Genomic DNA, 26,146 nt, shown 5'->3' with positions numbered 1-26,146 from the left:
AGATACTGCTTTGAGTTTTCTCTCTGTTGTAGAAGATTCACCAGGACCACATCTTACTTTATTTTTTAGTATTTAACATAGCCCATAAATGACTCTTCAGGAGAGTGGATAAAATGTCAAAACTAATCAGCTCTTGTAAGAAGGGTAAGTTCTTCTTTTAGGATTAAAAGTTGCCCATATTAAGTAAACCTTCTCCTGGAGATCCAGAAACATATTTTAATGGCCAAAACTGAGCTCTTTCAATATTTTGGGGTAACACACAGCTGCATGAAAGGCTAAAGCGTGAAGCAGAGGAATGAACATCCATCACAGAGAAATAACACTGGCCAGCTAGATAGAAGTGACGTAATCTTTTCTTATCTCCCTCTCTCCCTATTTTTTCATTCAGTATTTCTGGCCTTGTGCTGTAACTGTTTGCCTGTAAAGGTTTCAGGAAGCAGGGCTTTGGGTACAAAGTGGGAGGTTTCTTTGTTGGCATTGGGGTCTGCACTCTTTGAGGGACCTATATTCTTTTTGAAAAAAATACTTGAAAACTTAAAAATTCCTCATAAGAATTGCACACAGATTTTTGTTTTACACATGTACATGCATACACACTAATGTGTCTAAGCCATTCAATTAGAGTACAACTGAGATAGTATATCAACAGTAAGAAAATTTAAATGTTTTTTAAGATGCCTTATTTTTAAAGCTACTTAATATTTAAATGTGAACTTTTTATTGTTTTTATCATATGTATCATTCATATCATTCATATCATAAGCGTTCTATTTATCTTTGTTACATAAGAGTATTAATAAATCTAAAGCATATTAAGCACAGTATGTGCCAGGTACTGTTCTATACAAATTAAATTTAGTATGTCATTTAACTCCTCAACAACTGTATACGAGAGGTACTATTATTATGGATATTTTACATGTGGAGAAGTCTAGGCCTGCCCAGAAAGATCAAGTAACCAGGCCAGATGTATACACTAAAAATTTATAATCAGAAAGTCTGTCTTCAGAAACTCTGCTTCTCAATCATTATGCTATACTTTGAGCGCCATATTATTTCATGAGGGCAACATGAAACGGTGTTCACAACAAACTTGTTTTTAGGTTATAATGATATAATGAGAGAATGAAAAAGAGAGTGAAAACTATGAAATCTTTTACTAAACAAAGTCTGTTTAATTTATTCTTTGGGTCTATAGTCCACAGCCAGAAACCTTTTAAATCAAAGTTTTTTATATCCATCCAAATTTTATGAATTTGCAAAATAAATTCAGTAGGCATTTAGCACTGAAGTTGTTTCTCTTCAGGATGAGATGTTAGGTATATTTTCTTTGGTATATGAGATGTGAAGGAAGAGGAAATGGTTAAAAGAAAAAATAGAGGAAATGAATAAGTGAATTGTTTTTGATCAATTCTCCAAAAAAGTCATGTTTCTTAGAGCTCTGAGATACAAGGCATCAAGGAATTGCTGTTTAGTCATGAGAAAAATAATACAGGTGAAAAGTTGTATGTAAAACTAGGTCAAGAGTCCAGGAATATTGTGAAGCAATGATGCATAGTGGATCACGCAGGCTTTCCAGTCAGAGCTGAACTTGAACCCTGCCTCTGTGACTTATTAGCTGTGTGACCTTAGGGAGGTATCTCACCATCTTTAAGCTTTGAAAAAAGTCCATTTTTCTTTTTTTTTTTTTAAAACAAAGATTAACTGTGATTAAGTGGAATAAAATGCAAAGCGTCTAGCAAGGCTCATGACACAGAACAGGTGTTAATTGAATGCTAAAATCTTTTTTTCTCCTCTCCCAGCAGCAGCAAAAACAAAGTAAAAAGAGGGTTATCCTAGGGACCTAAAAGGTCAAGGGAGTTTCATAGTGGGATTGTGGGGTCAAAGCTGGTCAACATTTTAAAGACTCTTGGTCAACTTTGCCAAGTTGTTATGTAAAAGCAATATTACAGTTCAAGCATTACATTTTTAATTATTAGAAAACCTCATATTTTTAACATCTTTATTAGAGTGTAATTGCTTTACAATGGTGTATTAGTTTATGCCGTATAACAAAGTGTATCAGCTATACATAAACATATATCCCCATATCTCCTCCCTCTTGCATCTCCCTCTCTCCCACCCTCCCTATCCCACCACTCTAGGTGGTCACAAAGCAGGGAGCTGATCTCCCTGTGCTATGCTGCTGCTTCCCACTAGCTATCTATTTTACGTTTGGTAGTGTATATATGTCCATGCAACTCTCTCTCTTTGCCCCAGCTTACCCTTTCACCTCCCTGTATCCTCAAGTCCATTCTCTAGTAGGTCTGTGTCTTTATTCCTGTCTTGCCACTAGGTTCTTCATGACCATTTTCTTTTTTATTTTTTTAGAGTCCATATACATATGTTAGCATACGGTATTTGTTTTTCTCTTTTTGACTTATTTCACTCTGTATGGCAGACTCTAGGTCCGTCCACCTCACTACAAATAACTCAATTTCGTTTCTTTTTATGGCTGAGTAATATTCCATTGTATATATGTGCCACATCTTCTTTATCCATTCATCTGTTAATGGACACTTAGGTTGCTTCCATGTCTGGCTATTGTAAATAGAGCTGCAATGAACATTTTGGTACATGACTCTTTTTGAATTATGGTTTTCTCAGGGTATATGCCCAATAGTGGGATTGCTGTGTCGTATGGTAGTTCTATTTTTTAGTTTTTTAAGGAACCTCCATACTATTCTCCATAGTGGCTGTATCAATTTACATTCCCACCAACAGTGCAAGAGGGTTCCCTTTTCTCCACACCCTCTCCAGCATTTATTGTTTGTAGATTTTTTGATGATGGCCATTCTGACTGGTGTGAGATGATATCTCATTGTAGTTTTGATTTACATTTCTCTAATGATTAATGATGTTGAGCATTCTTCCATGTGTTTGTTGGCAATCTGTATATCTTCTTTGGAGGAATGTCTATTTAGGTCTTCTGCCCATTTTTGGAAGAGGGTACTTTCCTCAACATAATAAAGGCCATATATGACAAACCCACAGCCAACATTATCCTCAATGGTGAAAAACTGAAACCATTTCCACTAAGATCAGGAACAAGACAAGGTTGCCCACTCTTACCACTATTATTCAACATAGTTTTGGAAGTTTTAACCACAGCAATCAGAGAAGAAAAAGAAATAAAAGGAATCCAAATTGGAAAAGAAGAAGTAAAGCCGTCACTGTTTGCAGATGACATGATACTATACGTAAAGAATCCTAAAGATGCTACCAGAAAACTACTAGAGCTAATCAGTGAAGTAGCAGGATACAAAATTAATGCACAGAAATCTCTTGCATTCCTGTACACTACTGATGAAAAATCTGAAAGTGAAATTAAGAAAACACTCCCATTTACCACTGCAACAAAAAGAATAAAATATCTAGGAATAAACCTACCTAAGGAGACAAAAGACCTGTATGCAGAAAATTATAAGACACTGATGAAAGAAATTAAAGATGAAACAAATAGATGGAGAGATATACCATGTTCTTGGATTGGAAGAATCAACATTGTGAAAATGACTCTACTACCCAAAGCAATCTACAGATTCAATGCGATCCCTATCAAACTACAGTGGCATTTTTCACAGAACTAGAACAAAAAATTTCACAATTTGTATGAAAACACAAAAGACCCCGAATAGCCAAAGCAATCTTGAGAAAGAAAAACGGAGCTGGAGCAATCAGGCTCCCAGACTTCAGACTATACTACAAAGCTACAGTAATCAAGACAGTATGGTACTGGCACAAAAACAGAAATATATATCAATGGAACAGGATAGAAAGCCCAGAGATAAACCCACGCACATATGGTCACCTTATCTTTGATAAAGGAGGCAAGAATATACAGTGGGGAAAAGACAGCCTCTTCAATAAGTGGTGCTGGGAAAACTTTACAGCTACATGTAAAAGAATGAAATTAGAACACTCCATAACACCATACACAAAAATAAACTCAAAATGGATTAAAGACCTAAATGTAAGGCCAGACACTATAAAACTGTTAGAGGAAAACATAGGCAGAACACTCTATGAGAGCAAGATCCTTTTTGACCCACCTCCTAGAGAAATGGAAATAAAAACAAAAATAAACAAATGGGACCTAATGAAACTTAAAAGCTTTTGCACAGCAAAGGAAACCGTAAACAAGATGAAAAGACAACCCTCAGAATGGGAGAAAATATTTGCCAATGAAGCAACTGACAAAGGATTAATCTCCAAAATTTGCAAGCAGCTCATGCAGCTCAATATCAAAAAACAAGAAAACCTGATTTTACTTTGCCTATGGTTATGGTATTGACTTGAATCTTAGGAGACAGACAGGATGTTTAACTATTAGTATTAAATGAATCTGAAACATGATTGTATTTCTGATTCTTAGTCATCTTCATCAGTTCCTCTTAATTCATTCTTCAGCTACTGAGGCTTCATTCAAAAATTTTTTTTAATTAATAATTTTAGATAAATTAGAGATATGGCACTTAGATAGATTTCTGATTTTGGTCATTTTTGTATATTTCTTATCGCCCGCCTGCTCTAGCTGTAACCCTCTGTCCCCTGAAACAGGGTCTTTGTTTTCTCTGTGGCATCTACCACATGGTAGGTAATAATATTTGCTGAAAGATGGAAGGGATAAAACAGGTTATTTGCAATTTTATGTATATACAATAGCTATTAAAGCTTTTGAAAATGTAGCAGTTGCCAAGGATCTGGTTAGTAGGTTAGCTTAAAAGCTATCACAATTATAGAAATCAAGCATATACAAATCAATCAAGTAGGAAAAAATAGAGGATACTAATCTAAGGGTCAGAAGAGGGAAATTTAAGTATAAGTAAATAAAGGAATTTGAAGAGAATAATGCTAATTTGGTTGTGACCACTTTTATAAATACATGAATTTTCCATATTTTCACAAAGGTATAAGTTCATGGTATAAATTCATCTTTTTAGAACTACATGTAGCAAGAATAAGTGTAAAATATTTGCAACTCTTCCTTTTAAAGTTATTCTATACCTTTTGCTCATGCAAGTAAAGATGTATGAATTTTCCATTCAATAATCACTAATTGAGTACCTACAATATATTGTGCCAAGTGCTGTAGATGGATGAATAAAAAATTGCCATTTGAGATGTTCACCGCCTGCTAGGGGAGACTGACACACACAGAGCTGTCATGTGAAGTCAACCGTGATAAGTGCATCAGAGAGTTATGAACAAAGTGATTTAGGGGCAGGGGTTACGACTCACACCAAACTTGTGCAGTTCCAAAGAGCTTTACAAAAGCAGCAACCTTTGAGTTGGGCTTTTAAGGATGGCCCAGAGCCTACTAGTGAGAGCACAGGGGGATGATATGCATTCTGGTTGGAAGAAACAGGAAGTTTTTAATATGGCCTATTTGTGCAATTCTTTTGGTATTTGTTGCTAGCCCCATGTGGCCAAGGGGTTCAAACCAGCACATTTTATCACATCTTGTACAAAGTCTAATCAGTAAGTATTGGTTTTTGAGTATCTGGATGAATGAATGAACAAACTTACCTTCTTAATATGGGACAATAATTTCAAATTAAAAAAATTATACTTCAGTGAGGGTTGTGTTTCTTTACTTGATTATACCTATGCAGTTCAAAGGAGAATTTAAACTTTGTGAACTTTGATTAACATTCCTCTCACCGGATTTTAAGAAAACACAGCTGTGGACTTTATTCCTACCATTCTCTGCTTCCCCTTCTGCACTTAATTTCTACACTTTCATTGGTCTGTTTAGATACATGAGTTCAAATATATGCCTTTGGTGGGTTTTTTTTAGTCTAAAATAAAACCTACTTAAACAGAGGCTACAGTCCTGCTTATATGTGGAGTCATATTCAGGTTGATATTTTTTATTTCCTCTTTAGAAGCAAAATGAACTCATCCTGTTGTACACATTATACATTCTCCAATTAAAAACCTACAATACAGTGATAGGGAATGGGCTTGTATTTCCTATTGCAAAGTGTCCAGTGATATCTGGAGGATTCAGCTGGGTTTTAAAGAGATTGTATTAACATTTGTGCCATAAGTGACAGTTGAGTTATTTTAATTAAATGGCAGTTTCAGCCAATTAAGATTTCTCATTGTTTTGAGTCCCTTTTCCTTTTCTTCCTCTTTTTGATTTCAGTATGTCTTGGGAATCCAAATATGCTAGAGTATGATTCCTTTGGTATTTTATTATTCCTTTGCAAGCCAAAACAAAACTCTTGAGACCATCACACTCCCAAAAGGAAGCTGTAAGTCTTGGGAGTGTGATCACAGCTACCTTTCTAGGACCCCCAAACTGAGTCTAGTGTTAAACACAAGAAACACATTTTTGGCTTTTGTAGTACTTCAGGAAGAGTAATAAAATAACATTGCATATGTGTATTTTATTGTATGTGATCTTTCTTGATTCCCAAAACAACGTGGAGAGATAAGCAGGGTAAATATTTCCATCCCATTTGATAAGCAAGGCTCTGTCATTTACCTACAAAAAAGATGATTCCTCAAAGTCAACAGCTGATACAGGGATAAGCTGGAACTAGAACTGAGTTCAGTGCTTCTCCCTCTGTGTTACAAGCCCTGAGGACTTTCTTTTACTGGCTTACTTGTAAGCTATAAGGAAATGTGGGAAGCAGAGGAAAGAACAGTAATGAAATTATTTACAGATGAACTTGAAAGATGGCTAACATGCTATTGGCATTTGGAGAAAAAGACTTTTTTTGAGAATCATGGTGAAATACTTCTACCACGTATAATTCCTGGGTTTTATACCAATCACAAGTTCAGTTATTATCCCAAAGTGAGTGGTGGGCTGTAGAATATGGACTGGAAGGGTTGTTTCTCAAACCAGGGAGACTAGTGAGAGATATCATAATCTCTGTAAGAATTGATGGGATGGAGGCAGGTGTGGGTGAGGAGGGTGGAATTTGATGGTGCCTGTGGGAATGGAATTGGAAGGAAGAGTGAGTTCAAGGACAATTTTGAGCCTGGAATAGACAGAATTTGGTGGTTTATTAGATAGAAAGGAGAGAAGAAAACAGCAACCAGCACAGGACTCTGTCCTGCTCTGAATAACCCTAGTAAAGTTAGCACATACAAGCATAGGAATATTGACATTCCTGGTTTCACGCTTTATAGAAAAAGGAACAGATGATTTCCATAACAGGAAAGAAACATGGCTCTCTTATCTAGGACAACTAAGCATTTGTTATGTGTCTGCTCAAATATAATAGACTGCCTGAGTTAAAGGGAGCCTGGTTTACCCAGCGATCGGTTGTAGCCACCTCTTCAGGAGTATATATGGAAATGACTCAGTTGGTTTCTGTATTATTAGTTTTAAAGTGGGGGCTTTTGATATAGAAATATCTAAAAGGATAGGAACAGGAAAACCATGCGAGTGCATCAGATGCCTATTCATAGCAAAATTTCAAGTTACCTTTTGATGCTGAGGCATTATATGTGGGCCAGGTTTTACTGGGTGGATTTTCTCTTCCAGAGTTCCAATCTCCATATTATATAATTGAGGAAAACAATGTCCTTGCTCCTTGGCATTGAAATTCAAAAGCAGGGATTTATGGCTTTTCAAGTCACACATCTGAGAAAGGCTGTCACTCAGCTAGTGAAACTATTTTCAATGGAAAGTTGAAAAGCTGAAGAAAAAAATATATTTTGCTATACTGTTGATTTTACTATTTAGTAGGTATGTCTCTGACCGCCTGTGTTACACAGTCTTGGGGCAAAACACAAGAAAGATTGATCAGAATACAATTGGTGGGTTTTAAAAGGGAACAAAATAATAAGAGGAAACACACTCCTCATTTATGAGACTGCTGAGCTGCTTACTCAAGGAAATTTATCCTGCTCCTGTTATAAATCTGAAACGTATAAAAGAAATCAGGATGAGGAATGAAAAAATAACAATGAACGTTGTTTTAAAATTGTGTCTCATTTTGTCATTAAATTGGATGTTGTTGCTCAAGGAACCATCTGTTCTTTCCTGAAAGAGACAAGGAAGGAGGATGTTTATCTTAATACATCTTTTTTTCCCTTTGTTTCCTTCAGGGGTCATGGTATACTGAAAAAGCACTGGAGAAATCTGGGGGGAGCTGGAAACTATCAAGTTATTGAGGCCACACAGGGGGCAGAAAAGACAGAGGTGGGTACACTTTTGATCCATCAATCCTGCTATTGAGGGTGTCCCTGAAAATATCTTTGTTGTTATAAAGCCAGAGGACACCAAGGAAAAGGTATAAAGTGGGAGGTTTTTATTTTAGAAAACAGATCAATATGGTTAAATGGAAGCTTGATAGAGTCTATTGTTAATGTCAAATTAATAGCATGCATGCCAAGAACTTGAGCTAGGCATTTCCATCCTCTGTCTGCCAGGGGCCAGTGGTTAGTACAGAGACTGAGCTTGGTTTGATATTTACATTCTTAGCTGAGCTTATTTAAATAGTTCTCCACGGAGGCAGCTAGCCCACCAAAATAATGTTTTAAATTTATATCCTTTAAAACAGAAGAAAAGCTTATAGTATTACCGATCAGATCCTATAAACTTACTACTCACCTAATACGGATCTCCTTAGAGACCATAGTGACAGCTTTGTTATCAATACATACAAGTAAATAGTCTTGATGACACTGACTGGTGGACATAAATCTCTAATGCTTTTTTGAGAAACGGTTTTCTGTGTGCTGCTGTTGTATTTGAGGCCCCTCCAGCCCCTCAGGACTGTGTTTTCCCACTCGGAGTGAGAGATTTGCTCCCCTGTTGCAGTGAAGATGGCAAATCAGAGACAATGGAGTAAACCTCAGCCTGTGGGAAGCCTCCTCCCACTCTTGGATTCCCACGAGAACAAAGCTCCAAGGGAACAGGAAAGAGTGGAAGACGTTACATTTGGTTTAGGCTCATTGCCTGGTTTTCTGAAAACCAGTACAGTTTTCCTATTAACCCATTGCGATTTCATTTAGACAATGGCAGTGGGTTCATTTTCTTGTTTCTGAGCATTTTACTACTTTCTTGTCAACTTTTTAAGTTTGTGTCAGTGGAGAATAACATGTTTTAATTGAAATCTACCTTTTATTATGAACTAATGTCATGAAAAAATTGTATCAAAAAGCATTTATATTTCTATATAAACAATTGAAATCTCCATACTAAGAAAAACCAGCATGTACATTTGTAAACATTAATTTTGTATTTAAAGAAAATTAAGACTAACATAAAATAATTGAGTCTTTATTGTGAGTGAGTGGATAGTGCTTTATAAACATGATCTCATGTAATCCTCACGATAACTGTGTGGGAAAAGTAAAGAAGGCATAGTTATTCCCTGTGACAAAAGTGTACCTTGCCAAGTGCACACATTTAGCTAGTGGGTGGTGAAATTAGGATTTGAGCCAGATTTTGTCTGATGCTTAAGCCTATGTCCTTGACCAGCTTGGATAGGGAGATTCGGGAGGAGCTAAAATACTCTGTTTAGATGAGCAAAGTATCTTGTTTGCATCAGGTATTTATAATCGATGGTTGAAAATATACATTTTTAAGGAACATATTATCCCATACTCTATGAACTTTATAAAAGAGATGAAACATTTTTCTGATTCATTTAATGAAAAGCACTTAACTAAAAAAAACAGTTAATTAAAAAACAAAAAAATTAAAAACACTAAAAAACGTAGCACAAAAAAGAAAATCACAAAAATTCACTGAAATACTAAATACAGGAATGTAGAAATCAACAAAATAGAATAATACAAGAAAATCGTGTTTATTCTAGAAATGTATACATGCTTCAATATTGAGAAATTTATTATAATTTCATAGTCATAGACTAAAGGATAAAACTGCTATTTTTACCTCCTAATAGATTTCAAATGACATTTGATAAAATGTAACTATATTTCTTTTAAGAACATGCATATATACAACATAGTAATTTAGGTATAGAGAGATATTTTTAAATTGTGAAAAAACAGAAAAACCGTAGACACTACATGCCCTATTTCATCACTTATAGTTAACATCATTCTATAAATTCTAGCCAATGCAATAAAATTTTTTAAATGACTAACGTTTTAAAATTTCTTAATATATATACGAGAAACTGTTCTAAATACTTTACAAATATTAATTCATTTAATCTTCATAACAATCCTAGGGAATATTGACTACTATAATTCTCATTTTACAAATGAGGAAGTTGAGGCCCAGAGAAGCTAAGTAACTTGGCCAAGGTCACATAGCTAATAAGTGGTAGAGATGAATAAGCACTCAAGTGGCTTAACTCATGAATCTTTAATTTTACATCCTATCATATGCTGTCTCTCAAAGTTCACAATTATTAGAAAAGAGATGACATCTTTTCTCCTTAAAAAAGTGTATATATATATATATATATATAATATATATATACACACACACACACACACACATATATGTATGTGTGTGTGTGTGTGTGTGTGTGTTTATATGAATTTACTACAAATCCCAAGAAAATCAACTGGAGAACTATTAGAATAAGAGACTTCAGTTAAGTGGTCATACAAAAGATAAATGTGTATAAATCAATCGACTTTTCTATGAGAGCTACAAATAGAAAACATGATGAAAAAAATCCCATATCTATGAGTAAGCTATAATAGAAATGTACAAGACTTAAATGAAGAAAATAACATTTTGTTGAGAAACACAAAATAAGATTAGCAGTAATGGAGATTGGTATTGTATTCCTGGATGAGAATAATAAATAATGTAATGATGTTAGCTTCCCCAAATTAATTTATAAAGTTAATGCAATTCCATATAGAACCACAAAGAGATTTTTAGGGAGAGACTGGCAAAATGATTATTAAAATTCATCTGGAGGAATGAACAGACTGGGAAAAGCAAATTTTTGAAAAAGAATAATAATGAAGAAAGAACTTATAATTCCAAGTATTAAAACATATTATAAAATTACTATTACTAAGGCAGTATGTTACTTTTTACTAAAATAGAGACTTAGGAGAGGCTAAATCATCTTGAAAATTCCCCAAATAGACTTAAGCATATAAGGGTAACATATAATAAACACAGAATTTCATGTTGGTGGAGAAGGTATTATTACAAGAATACAATTCAAATAATTAGTTATTGTTAGGAAAAATTGTAAAGTTGAATCTTTTATTTATACAAAATACAGATAAATATCAGATTAATTGAAGAAGAATGAGATATAACTGAAAAATAGGTTAATAATTTATAATCTTGTCTAATATGACATCAAAGGCAAAAACCATAATTAAAGATTGATAGACTTGACTATGAGACATATTAAAACTTTTTTACATAAAAATAGAAAGGAGACTCAAGCAGCATGCCTAGCACTGTGTTTGAAAATTCTTTTCTTGATTTTTTTGGGGTTAGAATTAATAAATCAGCAAGTTCTGACTTATATTCTAAATACACTACTGTTTGAAGGCTTAAAAAAGGGAAGCCCATTCTGGGATACTGTGCTATAGACACAGAGCAAATTTCAAAGATGGAATTCTAGAGAAGACCAAATAATGACATGGAAGTCAGGATTGTTCCATCTAAAAAGGTCAGCTGAATTTGAATTATAGTATCCAAGAGAGTAAAGGATTTCAACTAGATAGTTTTATAATTCATACAAGTATATATAAAGAAATATAAACATATATATAAAGAAAGGAGGTGGTCATTGACAGTTTAGCACTAATTGTTAGTGATCAAAATAGCTGCCATTTAATGTTCATAGTGTTTGCAAAACGCATTTTCTCATTCCTTCATTCAGTATTTATTGAGCACTTGCCCCATTTACTCTGTGCCAGTTGTGAGCACTGAGGGTGCAGAACTGAGGATACTTTGCGATTCCCTGGGGTTTGTAAACTGCAGGATCTAGAGATACAGAGAAAAATTGACTACAGGACCATGAGGAGACCCAAGGAGGGTCACATCAAGAGTGGCTGACGTTTAATGCTTTGGGAAGGTCCTCAGGGATGACATGCTAACTTTCTTCAATTATATGAGGAATATCATCTGTATGATTGAAAAGGCAAAACTAGGTTGAGTGGATGGGAATCAGAGAAAGACATATTTTTATTTAATTAAAGGAATGGCTGTCTGAAATTATAACAGGCTACCTCTGGTACCTGAGATAGTTCCAGAAGCTTGGTACCACTAGGAAGGAAAGTAGCACAAGGAATTCATACATGAAATGGTGAGGGGCTGTGGATGGAGAGTTGGTGATTAACTCATCTCTGAAGATAAAATGTTCTTGGATCTGTTATTGAGATCGTTGATGTGGGAAGGGCTCCCTTGAAGACAACACAATGAGGGGCTCTAGGGAGTCAGGCCCACCAGCCTTCCACTTAACTCTTAGACTCAAAGTTTTAGTAATCCATGTTCTGTGTTTTATTAGTATAATTTATATATTGAGACATTTAAACAATGCTAAGAAGAACAAAGAATAGAATTAACTCCCACCTCTCAGAATTAACACATTTCATTTTATAATATTTGCTTAGTCTTCCGTTTTAAAGAAATAAAATGGCACAATTAGTTAAGTCTCCTTTCAGAAGCATCTATAAATTAGTGTGTATTGTTCCCATCCATTTTATACTTTTACCCACGTATTTATGCAACCATTCCAATATTTAGTCCTGGTTTGTGTTTTTAAAATTTACAAAAATAATATCACTGCTTTTCACGACACCGTGTTTTTGAGATCTATATAGTTATATATATATATATATAGTTCTAGCTCTGTTCTCCTAGGTGAAATTTGTGGGGGTTTTTTTTGTTTGTTTGTATTTTTGCGGTACGCGGACCTCTCACTGTTGTGGCCTCTCCCATTGTGGAGCACAGGCTCCGGACGCGCAGGCTCAGCGGCCATGGCTCATGGGCCCAGCCGCTCCGCGGCATGTGGGATCTTCCCGGACCGGGGCACGAGCCCGTGTCCCCTGCATCGGCAGGTGGACTCTCAACCACTGCGCCACTAGGGAAGCCCTGTGTGGGTTTTTTGATAAGACGTTTACTATTCACGTTTAGTGGCCTTCCTTACTCCGAAATTGGGCCTGTGGATGACAGGATGTTATTGTTGGAAGATTTAGGAGAAAACGTTCTCATTTATGTCTTTATATATTGTCAACACCGGGACTTTTTGAAAATGACGAAAGCTAAGCCAGAGGGGAAGTCAGGACAATGTAAATAAACTAGGCAAACCAGAATGGAGGATTAGCCTGCATATGAAGAAAACAAGGCTGCAGGAGGAGAAATGACTTTCTGGGCTACACAGTTTGTTAGTGACAGTCCTCGAAATACCAGCCCAAATCTTAGAATCAAACAATTGCATGGGATAAGATATATGTAGAATGCTTTGCAGTTCATTGTTCTTTTCATCATGGTGTTTCTTATGTTTAATAAAGATGTAGAGAAGTAAGATAATGGATTCCTAGGGCCAAATTGCCTGATATCCTGCCTTCAGAATGGCTGAAGCTTTAATGCATCAATTTTTTTTTTTTATGATTGCTCTCTCTTTGCCCAGGTAAATATAATTATCACCTCTTTCCACTAGATAAAGTATCCTGTCGCATTTGTCCCACTAGGTAGCAGAATGTGGCCAGGTAAATCAGTTTTCACTGGTGATTAGAAGTCATCCCTTCCATTTGCTTGTCAGCTAACCTTTGCCCTATACTTGTCCTGTTAACAGCTGGCTAGTTAATGAATGTGACATGGCTGTTTCTGCAAGGTTTGGGCATGCTAAGATTGTACAGAAGACAGAGAACTGACTCACTAATTAAGCAGGGGTTTTTAGTGCCAGCTTAGGTCTGCAATTTCTTTAACCAGACCCAGTCTCAGGTGTTCTTCATAGTGAGGTGGTCTTGGAATTATATCGTTTATCCTACATGGAGTTAGGACAAATAATTCATCATTTCATTACTTACTTTAAACTTTTAAACTAATACAACACCTAGGATTGAAAGGCTTGCAAATATTTTTAAAGTTTTACTCGTATCAAATTTGTTTTAGTTTTTCCAATATATTTTATACATTTATAAGATACATAAAACCAGTCTTCTTGACTATCTGCTGGCAATAATATTTGATTGCTAAAGTAGTCTATAGAAGTTAAGTGATATAGGGTTGGCCAAAAAGTTCATTCGTGTTTTTTCCATAAGATCTTACAGAAAAACCCAAACAAACTTTTTGGCCAACCTAATACATTGAAAGTAAAGATTTATCATGTGAAAAGTATCAAGTTTCATCTGATTATGTTCTTAAAAAATTATGGTAATTTGATTATCTTACAAATGAGTTCAGTCTGTAAAATCCTAATTTACAAATGCTTGAAAAAACAAAATACTCTTGATTAATTTAATGTCAGCCTATTATCCTACCACGTAAATATCATAGACGTTGTAACTATAGTCACAAAAAGTAAGAATCCATTGGAAAGGAAGTGTAGTGCTTTTGGCTGTTTCTAAACACAACCGTAAAAGGTCAAGGATATCATTACTGAGAAAATGAAGTCATTGTCCAAAAGTTGCACATGAGCTGATTTTTGTTATTTGTCTCAAGTGGTGTATCTTCAGATTGCTGGAAGACATCATGAATATTTTAGCTGCAATTATTATTAAAGTGTTCAGTGTGTAACCATTCCATGTGTGGGCATGGTCGCAGCAAGGTGGCTAAAAGGACAATGTCCCTCAAGGTCATATCCACATCGCCTATCTGTGGTGGCTCCTCTTTGGTTTAGTTTGGTTGGTGGTTATATGCTATTTGTATGTCATGTGGAACATGGCTCAACTTTGTGAGCTGACTGCTAGGGGGCCACTTAATCCACTTTTCTTAAAATTATGCCATATGTTAGTCTTTAAAGTTTGCTTTTGGTATTTAAATGCATATCATAGCTTAATCACATCACATCAAGTTGTAATTTCAACAGTACTTTATCATTTTTCTTTGGCTGTTTTGCTTGTGGCTACTTATTAGTCCATCACATGACGTTTCGTAGTTTTTCTGACACTAGCTGAATATTTAAATGACATGGAAGAATTGGTGGAAAGAGCACTGAATGTTGGAAGTCAGATCTCTATTCTGGACCTTATTTTGCCCCCATCCAGCTGCATGAGTCTTAGCAAGTCATTCTGAGATGTGGCGCAGTGCAGTGGATCAAATCATTGACTACCAAATTTGAGTCCAACTTGGGCCATTTATTAGTTGGTAAATTTCTTAACCTCTCTGTGTCAAGGTTAGGTTCTCATCTGTTAAATGGAACTGACAATAATTCCTCTCATAAAATTATTAAGGAGATTAAATCAATGGATATTTATAAAGCACTTAGAATAGTGCCTTTATGACTGATTGTTTAATAAAACTTTACTGTGATTGGACTTCATTGGGTTTGATTTCTATATGAGTATTTCCAGTTTGACGATTACATTAAGTTTCTGTTTCTTGCCTTTGTTTTCAGTGTACCTTTAACTTTACTAAGCTGATGCTGGTGAAAATATTGTTTCTATGCAAAGTATTAGTGGCTATATGGTCTAACAGCAATGATTTTTTGTTGTTGTTTGTTATAAATTAAGGCACATGTGCAAAACTAAAGAATTTTTTAAAATATAGCCAAAATAGCTATATATCTCATAGTTGTATTGACTGAGACAATCTCTATAACTGGGCTTGGAACTTGTGTTTGTATTGTATAGACATTTTGTTTACCTTCTGAAGGGTTAATTTATTTCATTTTTCAATTTCTGTTTTTATAAATGCACTATTGGATGAAAGGCTATTTGGAAAACTGAATTTGATTATTACTTTTCACCTCTGTAGTGTCACTGAAAAAATTCCACTGTTTATCAGGTTTCCTTTGTACAGGCTGGTACATGACTTCTATCTTTTTAAGCTTATCACACATCCATAACTCTGTTAAACAGTTCTCAGTTTCTTTTAATTAAGCTTGAAACTTGTTAAAATTAAAATATTTTGTAGTGCATAGAGCAGTCTAATGTCAGAATAAGAGCTTGGTGGTAGAAAGGCAGATTAGTTTGTTTCTTAAAAAGAGGACATACCCACCGGGGTGAAAGAGGCCACTGAAATTGGAACTCGTTTTAGCCCATGGGAGAAAGTCCAGCTAAGCTAGTGGCCTTATCATCTAGAGAGAATGATGACAGCAAAAGGAGGCTGTCCTGATAGGCAGGGGGTCGGAGTCCGAATTGACCAGCAAGGTGCAGCAGATGGTATCCCAGCAGGTGGGTGGGCGATGGTGACGCAGAGTCTGGGAACAGGTGCTATCCAGGCAGATAAACAGAGAGGTCTGTTCACAGATAGTATGGCCGCAGGGTTGGGGCTGGGGTTTCGGAATGAAATTCAGGCCCTGGTAAAACTGGATAGACTAGTGCAGAGGCCTGTTTTGGAGGGACTAGGGTACTATCCAGGGCATTGGAGCACAGAGTTTGTTACGTGGGACCACAGGTTAAAGGGGACTTGCGGCACCCTCATTTTTGGGGGTTGTGTGGCCTGGAAGGATGCTGGAGTAGGGAACCAGGCCAGTCTTTATAGATGCTGACTTTGATAGTGCTTGGTATAGATTCATGTGTCTGTCTTTTGAAAATTGAAACACTCAAATGTGTTGATTACTAAACTGTGCTTTACTTTATTGCTAACAAATTAGATTAGAAGGCAACTCTGAGGTAATCAGCCTTGCCTCTTTTTTTTCTTTCTTTCCTTTATAAAGCTTGCAGAACCTTTCAGATCAGAATGAATTCCATGCAGTTGAAACCGCGCACATGGGGCTTAGGTTAAGTGAAGCATACAATATAGAGGTGGTGTTATTTCCTACTCTTCTTGGATTTATCCTGAGGAAGAAGTCATGTATCAGAGAAGAGAGTATAAAATGAGAGGATTAGCAAGTAAGTGGTTGTTTCTGGCTGAGCTTTGCTTGAAATGGAGGAGAAAATGGCATGGAAGTTGCTGAAATTCATTTCCTTATAATGACATGGAGTGTTAAATGGCCCTTTCCCTAGAAGTCGTTTCAGGCCTAGTTATGTTACTTGGGAGTGCTGTTTCTCAAATCAGGACCTCCACCTCCAAGGAATAAGAGAGAAAATGGAATTTTGACTCTTTTGCCCGTGTCTTAGCTTTTAACAGCTTTCTGCTTTTGATCTAGATTTTATGCTCACTGACATCTTTGTGATTGAAGGAAAAAACCCTCAAATAAAATAAAATCGAAGCATTCCTGTTCCTTATATTTTGAAATAAATCTTAGGCTGATGTCTCCTGTAAAAAAATTTTTACTTGGTTATTATGAAATTCCAAAGCTTCATCCTTGTTTCTCCAAATACTGTTTTCAACAGAAGAAAATCCATGGTTCTTTCTAATAGACTTTCTTTATAATGGTGAATATTGTGTAGAGAAACTAAGCATTCATTTATCAAATGAAAGTTAATTTATGTAATTAAAGTCAAGATAAACTCGGCTGTCATGAAATCTAGCTTAAAATTCTGACTTTCTGTGTGACTTTGGGGCAAATTATTTACTATACTGGATTTTAGTTTCATATCTCAGTTTCTACCATGTTCATAGAAACACTGTATTTCTGGTACACCCGTGGGAATCACAATGGTTAACCAAGTTTTCCTTTTTTTAATGGAATTTTTTTTAGTGAAAATGACTTTAATATGTCCCACTCTTATATGCCCTCATAATTTGAACATAATTGTATTAGAGTTCCACCAGATAAACGGAACCAGCAGGAAAAATATATCAAAAGGCTTATTGAAAGGGATTGGCTTAAGTATTTGTGGAGGCTGCCTAGCAGAGTCTGAAATCTTAAGGCAGGAAGGGCAGACTGGAAACTCTGGGGCAGGAGCTAATGCCACAGGTGGGTATTTCTTCTTCCTCAAGGAAACCAGTTCTGCTCTTAAGACCTTTCAGATGATTGGACCAGGCCCACCCTGATTATTGAGAATAATCTCCTTTACTTAAATTAGTTTATTGTAGATGCTAACCACATCTACAAAATTCCTTCACAGCAATACCTAATTCACTGTTTGATTGAATAACTGGGGATCACAGCTTAAACTGACCCTCACAGGCCACTCCTTGTCAACTTGGCATCCATACACATTTCCTTAAATCATACCTAATCTCAAAATAATGATAACAACAAAATCATACTTCCACCTGACATGATTAAAGCTATCCTGTGTGTAACTGAAATCATGTTAACCCTTTCCCCAGAAGAGGTACAGGGTCATTGGGGGTTTACTCTTCTGATATCCCGTAATTTAAAATACTGTGATATAAAGTTCACTATTATTAATATATCTTATGTTAGAAGATAAGCACTTGAGAGGGAAGAAAGAGACACATATTTGAGACACACACACAAACATTTATCACAGAAAAGGGAAGGGTACAAATAACTTAATAGTCCTCATTTCTGGAACTGGTGACATGGTCATAGCTGGTATTTATAACTTCTTTCTTCTACTACCCAAGCCATACATCCCATATTCCCTTTGCTCTCAAGCAGGTACCTCAGCTTATTATGGTTCTTTGCCTGACAGGGTGACCCAAACCTTCCTTCCCAAAGGGTCTGGGCCATTAGCTGTTGTTTTATGGTTTTCACTGACTTGTGAATTGAATTGTGGATTTCATTGACCTTAGTCACAGAACCTGGTAGTAACAAGAGATGCCCTAGGGATCTCCTGTATTACAGACATACTCTTCCTTACTCCATCGTGTAGTACAGCCCAGTTGTCCCTTGATAATCTGGATCAATCACCCCAGCCAATATAAAAACTCCATTTTTGCCTATGTATTCAGAGGCCTGAGAAGCCCTCAGTGCCTGGTGGCAGTCTTTACTCTCAGTTCAATGGAATTGTTGTTTTGTCTCCTGGTAGAAGCATTCTTCTCTTTGAAACTAAGACCTCTCGACCAGCAAAACAAAAGATCACAGGAACGGGAAGCAAAATTTTGCTAGCGGATTGCTAGGGATAATACTGAGGGGTGTCACTCCCATTTCCAACCCTTGATTCCTGGACCCATGAATCCTGGCTATGGGAGACAGAGTATCACATATTGGATGCTGATTTATAGTATTTATAAGCTCTTTTCAGAGCCTGGGCACATACTGCCACCTCGCTAGCACTGTAACTGAGTCTTCAAAGGAGGCTGTCCTGATAGGCAGGGGGTCGGAGTCCGAGTTGAACAGCAAGGTCACTGTTCTATCATGCTTTCTGCTTCAGGATGATGGAGAAAATTGTAATACCAGTGAATGAGCATTGTCGGACTTCATTTGCTGTGAAGTGAACTCCTTGATCAGAAACAATGTTGTGTGGAATACCATGACGGTGGATGAGGCATTCTGTAAATCCACAGATGGTAGTTTTGGCAGAAATACTGCTTGCAGGGAAAGCAGCTCTATATCCAGGGTGTCTGTTGTAGTAGGAACAAAGCACCACCCTATCCATGATGGAAGCAGTCCAGTAAAATAAACCTGCCACCAGATAGCTGGCTGATCATCCCATGGAATGATGCCATATTAGGAACTCAGTGTTGTATTTGCTACTGAAAGGTTGGGCACTTAGCAGTGGCTGTAGCCAGGCTAGCCTTGGTGAGTGCAATTCCATGTTGCTGAGCCCGTGTATAATTTTTACCTCTGCCATAATGGTCACTGTTCATGAACCCATTGGGCAGTGACAGTAGTGGCTGGGAAAAGAGGCACAGATCCACAAAATAGGTCATCCTGTCCATTTGATTATTAAAATCCTCATCTGCTGAGGTCACCCTTTGGTGGGCATTCATATGGGACGTAAATATCTTCAGGTTCTTTGCCCATTCATAGGGCATATACTTCTTCCCCAAATTTCTTTGTATCAATTTTCTGATCATTTTCTTTCCAAATTGCTGACCATCCAGTCAAACCATTGGCCACAGCCTATGAGTTAGTACAGTTTTATACCTCTGGCCATTTCTCCTTCCAAGCAATAGGAACATCTAGCAGTTCTGTTCCCTGGGAGGATTTCCCTTCACCATCGTCCTTCAGAGATGTATTAGGAAGGGGCTGTCGTGTAATAGCTGTTCACCTTCAGTTGGTGCCTGCATATCATACACACCATTTGTAAACCAGGCCCACATTTTCTATTCCTCAGTCAACAGGTTTTAGGGAACTCCCCATGAGGCAAAAGTATGGACTGGTAGAGGATAGGTAGTGTAGCAGGAGTAGGGCCCATGGGCATTTGGACAACTTCCTCGTGTGATTTCCTTATGCCTTCAGGGCCTGCTTGAGCTCAATCTCATATGTACCTCTTCCAGTTGATATTGGCATGCTGCTGTGCACTCCCAGCTTTAGAGCTTGGTGGATCAGACAGCAGCCAGTCCGTGATGGGCAGCTCAGGTGTCATGGTAATTTGGTGGCCCATGATTAGACATTCATTTTCTACTCAGGCCCAGGAGCAAGCCAGAATCTCAGAAAGAGAGTAGATACCTGCAGAGGAAGATAGGGCTTTGTTACAAAAGCCTCGGAGTTTGCATTATGATTCACCAATAGGGGCCTGCCAGATCTCCAAACAGCATCTCCGTCTGCCACTGGCACTCATAGGGAAAAGGCTAGGAGGAAGATCAGCAATATGATTGTTTGGCAGTACAGCAGGTTCTCAAGGGGAGTTAGCCTCCCCTTCATTCAAGGGGTTCTTGGTCTGTAAACCAGGTCAAGACCAGGAATTGATGGAGACGTTTCCACTGTTCTGATGATTCAAGATAGACCTCTGTTCGGTAGTCCTAGAAAGCTTACGCTTATACAGATCCAGTAGCATTGATGAGCTTGCCCATCTATTTATTTTGTAGGGACACCGTGATCAAACCATAGGTCTCTCTCTGCAAGACAGACTATTCTAGTTACTGCTTTGGCTCTGCTGTCCATTGTAGTAACCACATCTGTCTTTGGTAATTAAGTGCTGCCACTTGACCCTGCCACCCTGGCACCCAACCTTCCCCACTGTATTTAGGGATCCCAGCTCAGTGGCAGCGATTCCCACTGTAATTTCTGACCTATAGAAAAGAGTGACCCCAGAGTTTTTCAGGGATGCTGGGGCTCTTCTCACAAATGTATTTCTTACAGTCATAGTTAAGAGTGTGTCCTTCGGACGCTCCTGGGGTAGGTCAGCAGGTTTTACATGATAAAGCTATTTTAACATTTATTCTACAGTATACCAAGGCAGTCAGTTCTGGCATTTTGATTTCATTTAATGTTGGCCCATGTCTCAACCAACCAAACAAAATGCTAGACCCCTTTCTAGCCCCTGGAGCTAAAACATTGAATCCGGAATCTGTTTAGTGAGCCCATATCAATAAATTCGTTCTGATTTAACTTTATGTTCTTCCACAATTATCCAACACACTTCATATCCATTCATTCATGCACATATTCCCCAGATTTCTATCTGGGGAGTAAATTGGAAAAATCATGCATTTCTTTTGGTGCGTAGCACACTTCCGCATGGGTCACACTGTGTAACTCACCCTTTGAAGCCTGCTGGAACATGAGTCTACTTATAAATCTAGAAGCAAAGAGGGGTGGCAAGGATAAATCCTGAGGAGAATCAGCAGAGTCTTGCAAGGCAGATAACCTCAGGAGAGACTATTACAGGTTCATCAAGACAAAGCAGGGGTTAACTGCTTCAGGCAGAGGTGGAGGGTGGCTTTTGTTGGCAAATGACTCAGCAGAATTTAGGGTTTTGAAATCCTCAGTTTCCCTGGGATTTCCCAGATGTATCGATTTCAATTTTCAGGATTCTATTCCTTCTCAATCAGTGCCCTCACTTTAATAATGATGTTCTGCAAGGTTGGGAATTCAATTTGTATTGTCATTCAGCAATTTACACCTTGAAATTCTGGGTTTGAAATCTCAACCCTACAGCTACAGGAGATAAGGGTTTTTCCTTCTGGGCAGACATAGATACTTTCCGGTCATTTATACAGAGCTTGAACTAGGAATGTCAAGCCTTGAGTGTGTCCTTTTCTTTCCCTTTTCTACAGCATGGTTTGGAGCAACCAACCAAGAAAGAGATGAGATGATTATGGTTTATGTGATTATGGAGGCTGGTTAGGCAAGTCCAAAAGTCAGGTTGGCAGGCTGGGAACTCTCTGGCAGGAACTGAAGCCATGGCCTACAGGTATAGAATTTCTTCTTCCCCTGTTTTGTCCTTTCCATTGATTGGATCAGGCCCAACCAAATTAATTGAGGATAATCTCCTTAATTTAAATCAGCTGATTATAGATGTTCCTCCTAGATTAGTGTTCGCTTGAATAACTGGGGACTATAGCCAAGTTGGCCCATAAAACTGACCGTTCCAGTAGTCCAATTTTATTCTTGATTACTCATAGTCATCCCACGTATAGGCAGATGTAAAGGATGTATACGCAAAGATTATGGCTAATTACCCAAGCACAGGCTCTAAAACTTGGTAAAACTTGGTTTCTTGAAAAGGCTCTAAAACTTGGTGTCTTGAAAAACTTCTAGATGATAGTTTGTTCTTTAGTCATTTATTTCTCCTTAAAAATAGAATGAAGTGTTGCAGCTACAATATGCTCTTTGGTGGCACGATGTGATTCATTTATTTTGCAAAAAGAGCTGTAGTGGCTTTTTCTCAACAGATTTTCTCACCCTCCCAAAAATCATCTTATTTGTGGTCTGTGGCTGTTATTATCTTTGAATTAACACACTGTTAAAACATCCATAATAGAGAGGGTCAGCCTTGATCTTTGGGACTGGACCAGTAAGTTTTTCTATTGTGTTCATTCATTGTTGCCTACTGAGGGGCTGATTCTGCTAACAGGTTCAGAATTTAGTTTTGTTCAACTAAGAATTCTAGAATTTGAAAATTCAGAAAGCTGTTCCCTGGATAGCTGAGCATTCTCAGTATGTTGTTTTAAAATGTACTTTTAGAAAAAAGTTAAGTCGGCATGTAACTAAAATATCTCTGCTGAGGGAAAGGGGCACATTCCTGAGTGAATATTTGGTTGCTAATCACATAACAAGGTGACAGGGCTTCCTGATTGATTGCTCCAGGTGGCTACAACCTTCAGCCAAGCTCATGTGACTTGTTTATTTGGAATAATGGTGTGTGTTGGGCCATCTTCTTATGTATGCTCTAGTGGCCAAGAGGCAAGATATTAATTGCTTTGACAAGATTTCAGGTGCAATCTACGGCTGTGACAGAGATTTTTGGGAGAAACCTCTGGGGCAGTTTACCTGGTGCTTTATAATTCAGACCAGTGGTGGTGGGGAGAGTGGAGGAGGAGGAATCTGATTCCAAAACATGTACTTCTCTCCTCTGTATTAACGCCCCACATTCTATTTAGTACAATTAAATGAAACTCAATGAAAGGATTGTTTGAAGAAAAAAAAAGAATTGGGGGGGGTGTCTTCCTGGAAGTGATCAGCCACCCCCTCCCTCTTCCCTGTCTCCATCAGTCATAAGCAGAACATCAGCTCTGATTTGATTTGATTTATTTTATTTTATTTAACATCTTTATTGGAGTATAATTGCTCTACAATGTTGTGTTAGTTTCTGCTGTATAACAAAGTGAATCAGCTATACATATACATATATCCCCATATCCCCTACCTCTTGTGTCTCCTTCCCACCCTCTCTATCCCACCCCTCTAGGTGGTCACAGAGCACCGAGCTGATCTCCCTGTGCTATGCTGCTGCTTCCCACTAGCTAGCTATTTTACGTTTGGTAGTGTATATATGTCCATGCCACTGTCTCACTTCGTCCCAGCTTACCCTTCCCATGTCCTCAAGTCCATTCTCTACGTCTGCGTCTTTATTCCTGTCCTGTCCCTAGGTTTGTCAGAACCTTTTTTTTTTTTTTAGATTCCATATTTATGTGTTAGCATACGTTATTTGTTTTTCTTTTTCTGACTTACTTCACTCTGTACGACAGACTCTAGGTCCATCCACCTCATTACAGATAACTCAATTTCGTTTCTTTTTATGGCTGAGTTATATTCTATTGTATATATGTACCACATCTTCTTTATCCATTCATCTGTCGATGGACACTTAGGTTGCTTCCATGTCCTGGTTATTGTAAATAGAGGTGCAGTGAACATTGTGGTACATGACTCTTTTTGAATTATGGTTTTCTCATCACCTCTGATTTTAGACCAGATAATCTTAGGGCTTGAGGCCAAGTTAATTCCATCTGTCTCCTCTCCAGTCTTTCTCAAGCTCTCGTCAGATATTCTGCTCCAGCAGTGTGATGTAGTATAAAGAAGTTGAGCTTTGGAGTGAGTTAGACCAGGGTTTGGGTTCTTACTACCTTAAGAGGTTAGTAGCATTTTCTAAACCTTGGTTTCCTCATAAAGAAAGTGCAGATAATTCAGAGCATTATGTTGGAATAAGATCATGTGTAGGAAAACTGCGTAGTACAGGGTAGGCACTTAAAATGTATTTTCCTTGCTTTTCCCCACCCCTGACTTCCTGAACATAGAATTATGTACAAAAATAGCACTTTGGGTGGAGATGAAAGTTCTCATTCCTGCCATTTCCTCCAGTACTTCATCTGTGGCTCCATAATTTACATTCTAAGGGCAAACCCATGCTAGTTACCATTTACCTCTAGTATATTGTTTGTATTAATAGGCTTTTCTTGGAAGTCTGCTATGTTCAGGGTTTTGAACCAAGGCTAAGGAGAAGCATAAATACCAATTGGCATTATTGTGCAATTGTAGATTTCAAGAATGTAACCGACATTTTGGTAGTCTAGCCTCAAACTCTAAAGTCAGATGTAAGCCTTGTTCCCAGTCCTTGTTACATTTTTCTGTATTGATTTACTTATAACCTGTTGGAATATATTATACTATCTTTTTATTTCTTTTTAATTCCATACCCTCTCACAATGCTAGTTTTGGGAAGGGAAATTTTGATATCTTCTAAACACTTTGGATTTATTGGTATCATGTACAAGAAAACTATGGCTTGGCTCAGTTCACCTTTTTGATTATACTGCTAATATAGTTAAAAATTTAAATTATTTTTGGCCTTCATGTTTTCCTTCCTACATTTCAGCTTCTATCCAGGGATTTTTAATTCTTATACTTAAGTACCATATATATAGTCTGTTTATCATCATGAGCATTCATTCAGTAAAAATATATTGAGGGCCTAGTAGGGCCTGAGGATATGAAACAAAAATAGAAATCGTATCTGCCTTCATGGAGGTAACAGTCTAGTAGAGAAGACGGACATAAATAAACATACAAATATATAGCTACTAATTGTGATGAATATTATGGAAAGAAATGTAGATGGCTAGAGAGAATACACTTAATAGTACTAACAAAAGTAACTTAATTTAAAAAAAGCAACTTAGATAGACTATATAAAGAAGTTCAGGGCTTCCCTGGTGGCGCAGTGGTTGAAAGTCCGCCTGCCAATGCAGGGGACATGGGTTCGTGCCCTGGTCCGAGAAGATCCCACATGCCGCGGAGCGGCTGGGCCCATGGGCCCTGGCCGCTGGGCCTGCGCGTCCGGAGCCTGTGCTCCGCAACAGGAGAGGCCACAACAGTGAGAGGCCCGCGTACCGCAAGAAAAAAGAAATTCATAGGAAAAGAGTCATTTTACATTTTATTCTTCTATCTTTAAAACACTGAAAAAGAAAGAATTATTTATGTTCTGTCCAGCTGTAGGGCTTTGAAATTTACTTAAGAAGGTGCTTGAAATTGCAAAATTTGAGCCCAATGACAATAGTATTATTATAATATAGCATTTTTTTCTACTGTGTTAGTAATTCATTTTCATGTTATTATGAGTTTTGTTTGCCTGTATGTACAATATTCTTAGGAGAGGTTTTTTTTTTTTCTTTCTAACTAGGAATATTCTGGTTTAGCCTATGCAAATGCTTGTAACGAAAAACAGTTGGTCATTGAGCTATTACGTATGCCAGCAGAGTCTGACTAGGGTAATGTTTATCTCCATTAAATAACAGATCTGGTAAATCTTTTACATAAAAGAATATTGTGTTGTAGACATGTTGTAGACAACTTTAAATACTCTTTTAAAGAATAGTAACAATAGCATA

General features: G+C 37.3%; 1 protein-coding gene across 3 annotated transcripts in view; it reads left to right on the top strand.

Moving 5' to 3' along the window:
* PKIB (cAMP-dependent protein kinase inhibitor beta) overlaps positions 1–26,146 on the top strand; it is a 102,776-nt gene that overhangs the window by 15,629 nt on the left and 61,001 nt on the right. For 2 of the 3 annotated variants that reach the window (XM_060167432.1, XM_060167431.1), the window contains exon 2: positions 8,110–8,203. The exons of the other annotated variant lie outside the window; for it this stretch is intronic. The gene's annotated coding sequence lies outside the window, so the exon portion shown is untranslated. The remainder of the gene's footprint in view (positions 1–8,109; positions 8,204–26,146) is intronic. 3 annotated transcript variants of the gene reach the window in all.

Source organism: Lagenorhynchus albirostris, chromosome 12 (assembly GCF_949774975.1).
Source record: "Lagenorhynchus albirostris chromosome 12, mLagAlb1.1, whole genome shotgun sequence".
Taxonomy (NCBI): Eukaryota; Metazoa; Chordata; class Mammalia; order Artiodactyla; family Delphinidae; genus Lagenorhynchus; species Lagenorhynchus albirostris.
Note: the sequence above shows the minus strand (reverse complement) of the source record. Positions and strands in the feature narration are given on the sequence as shown.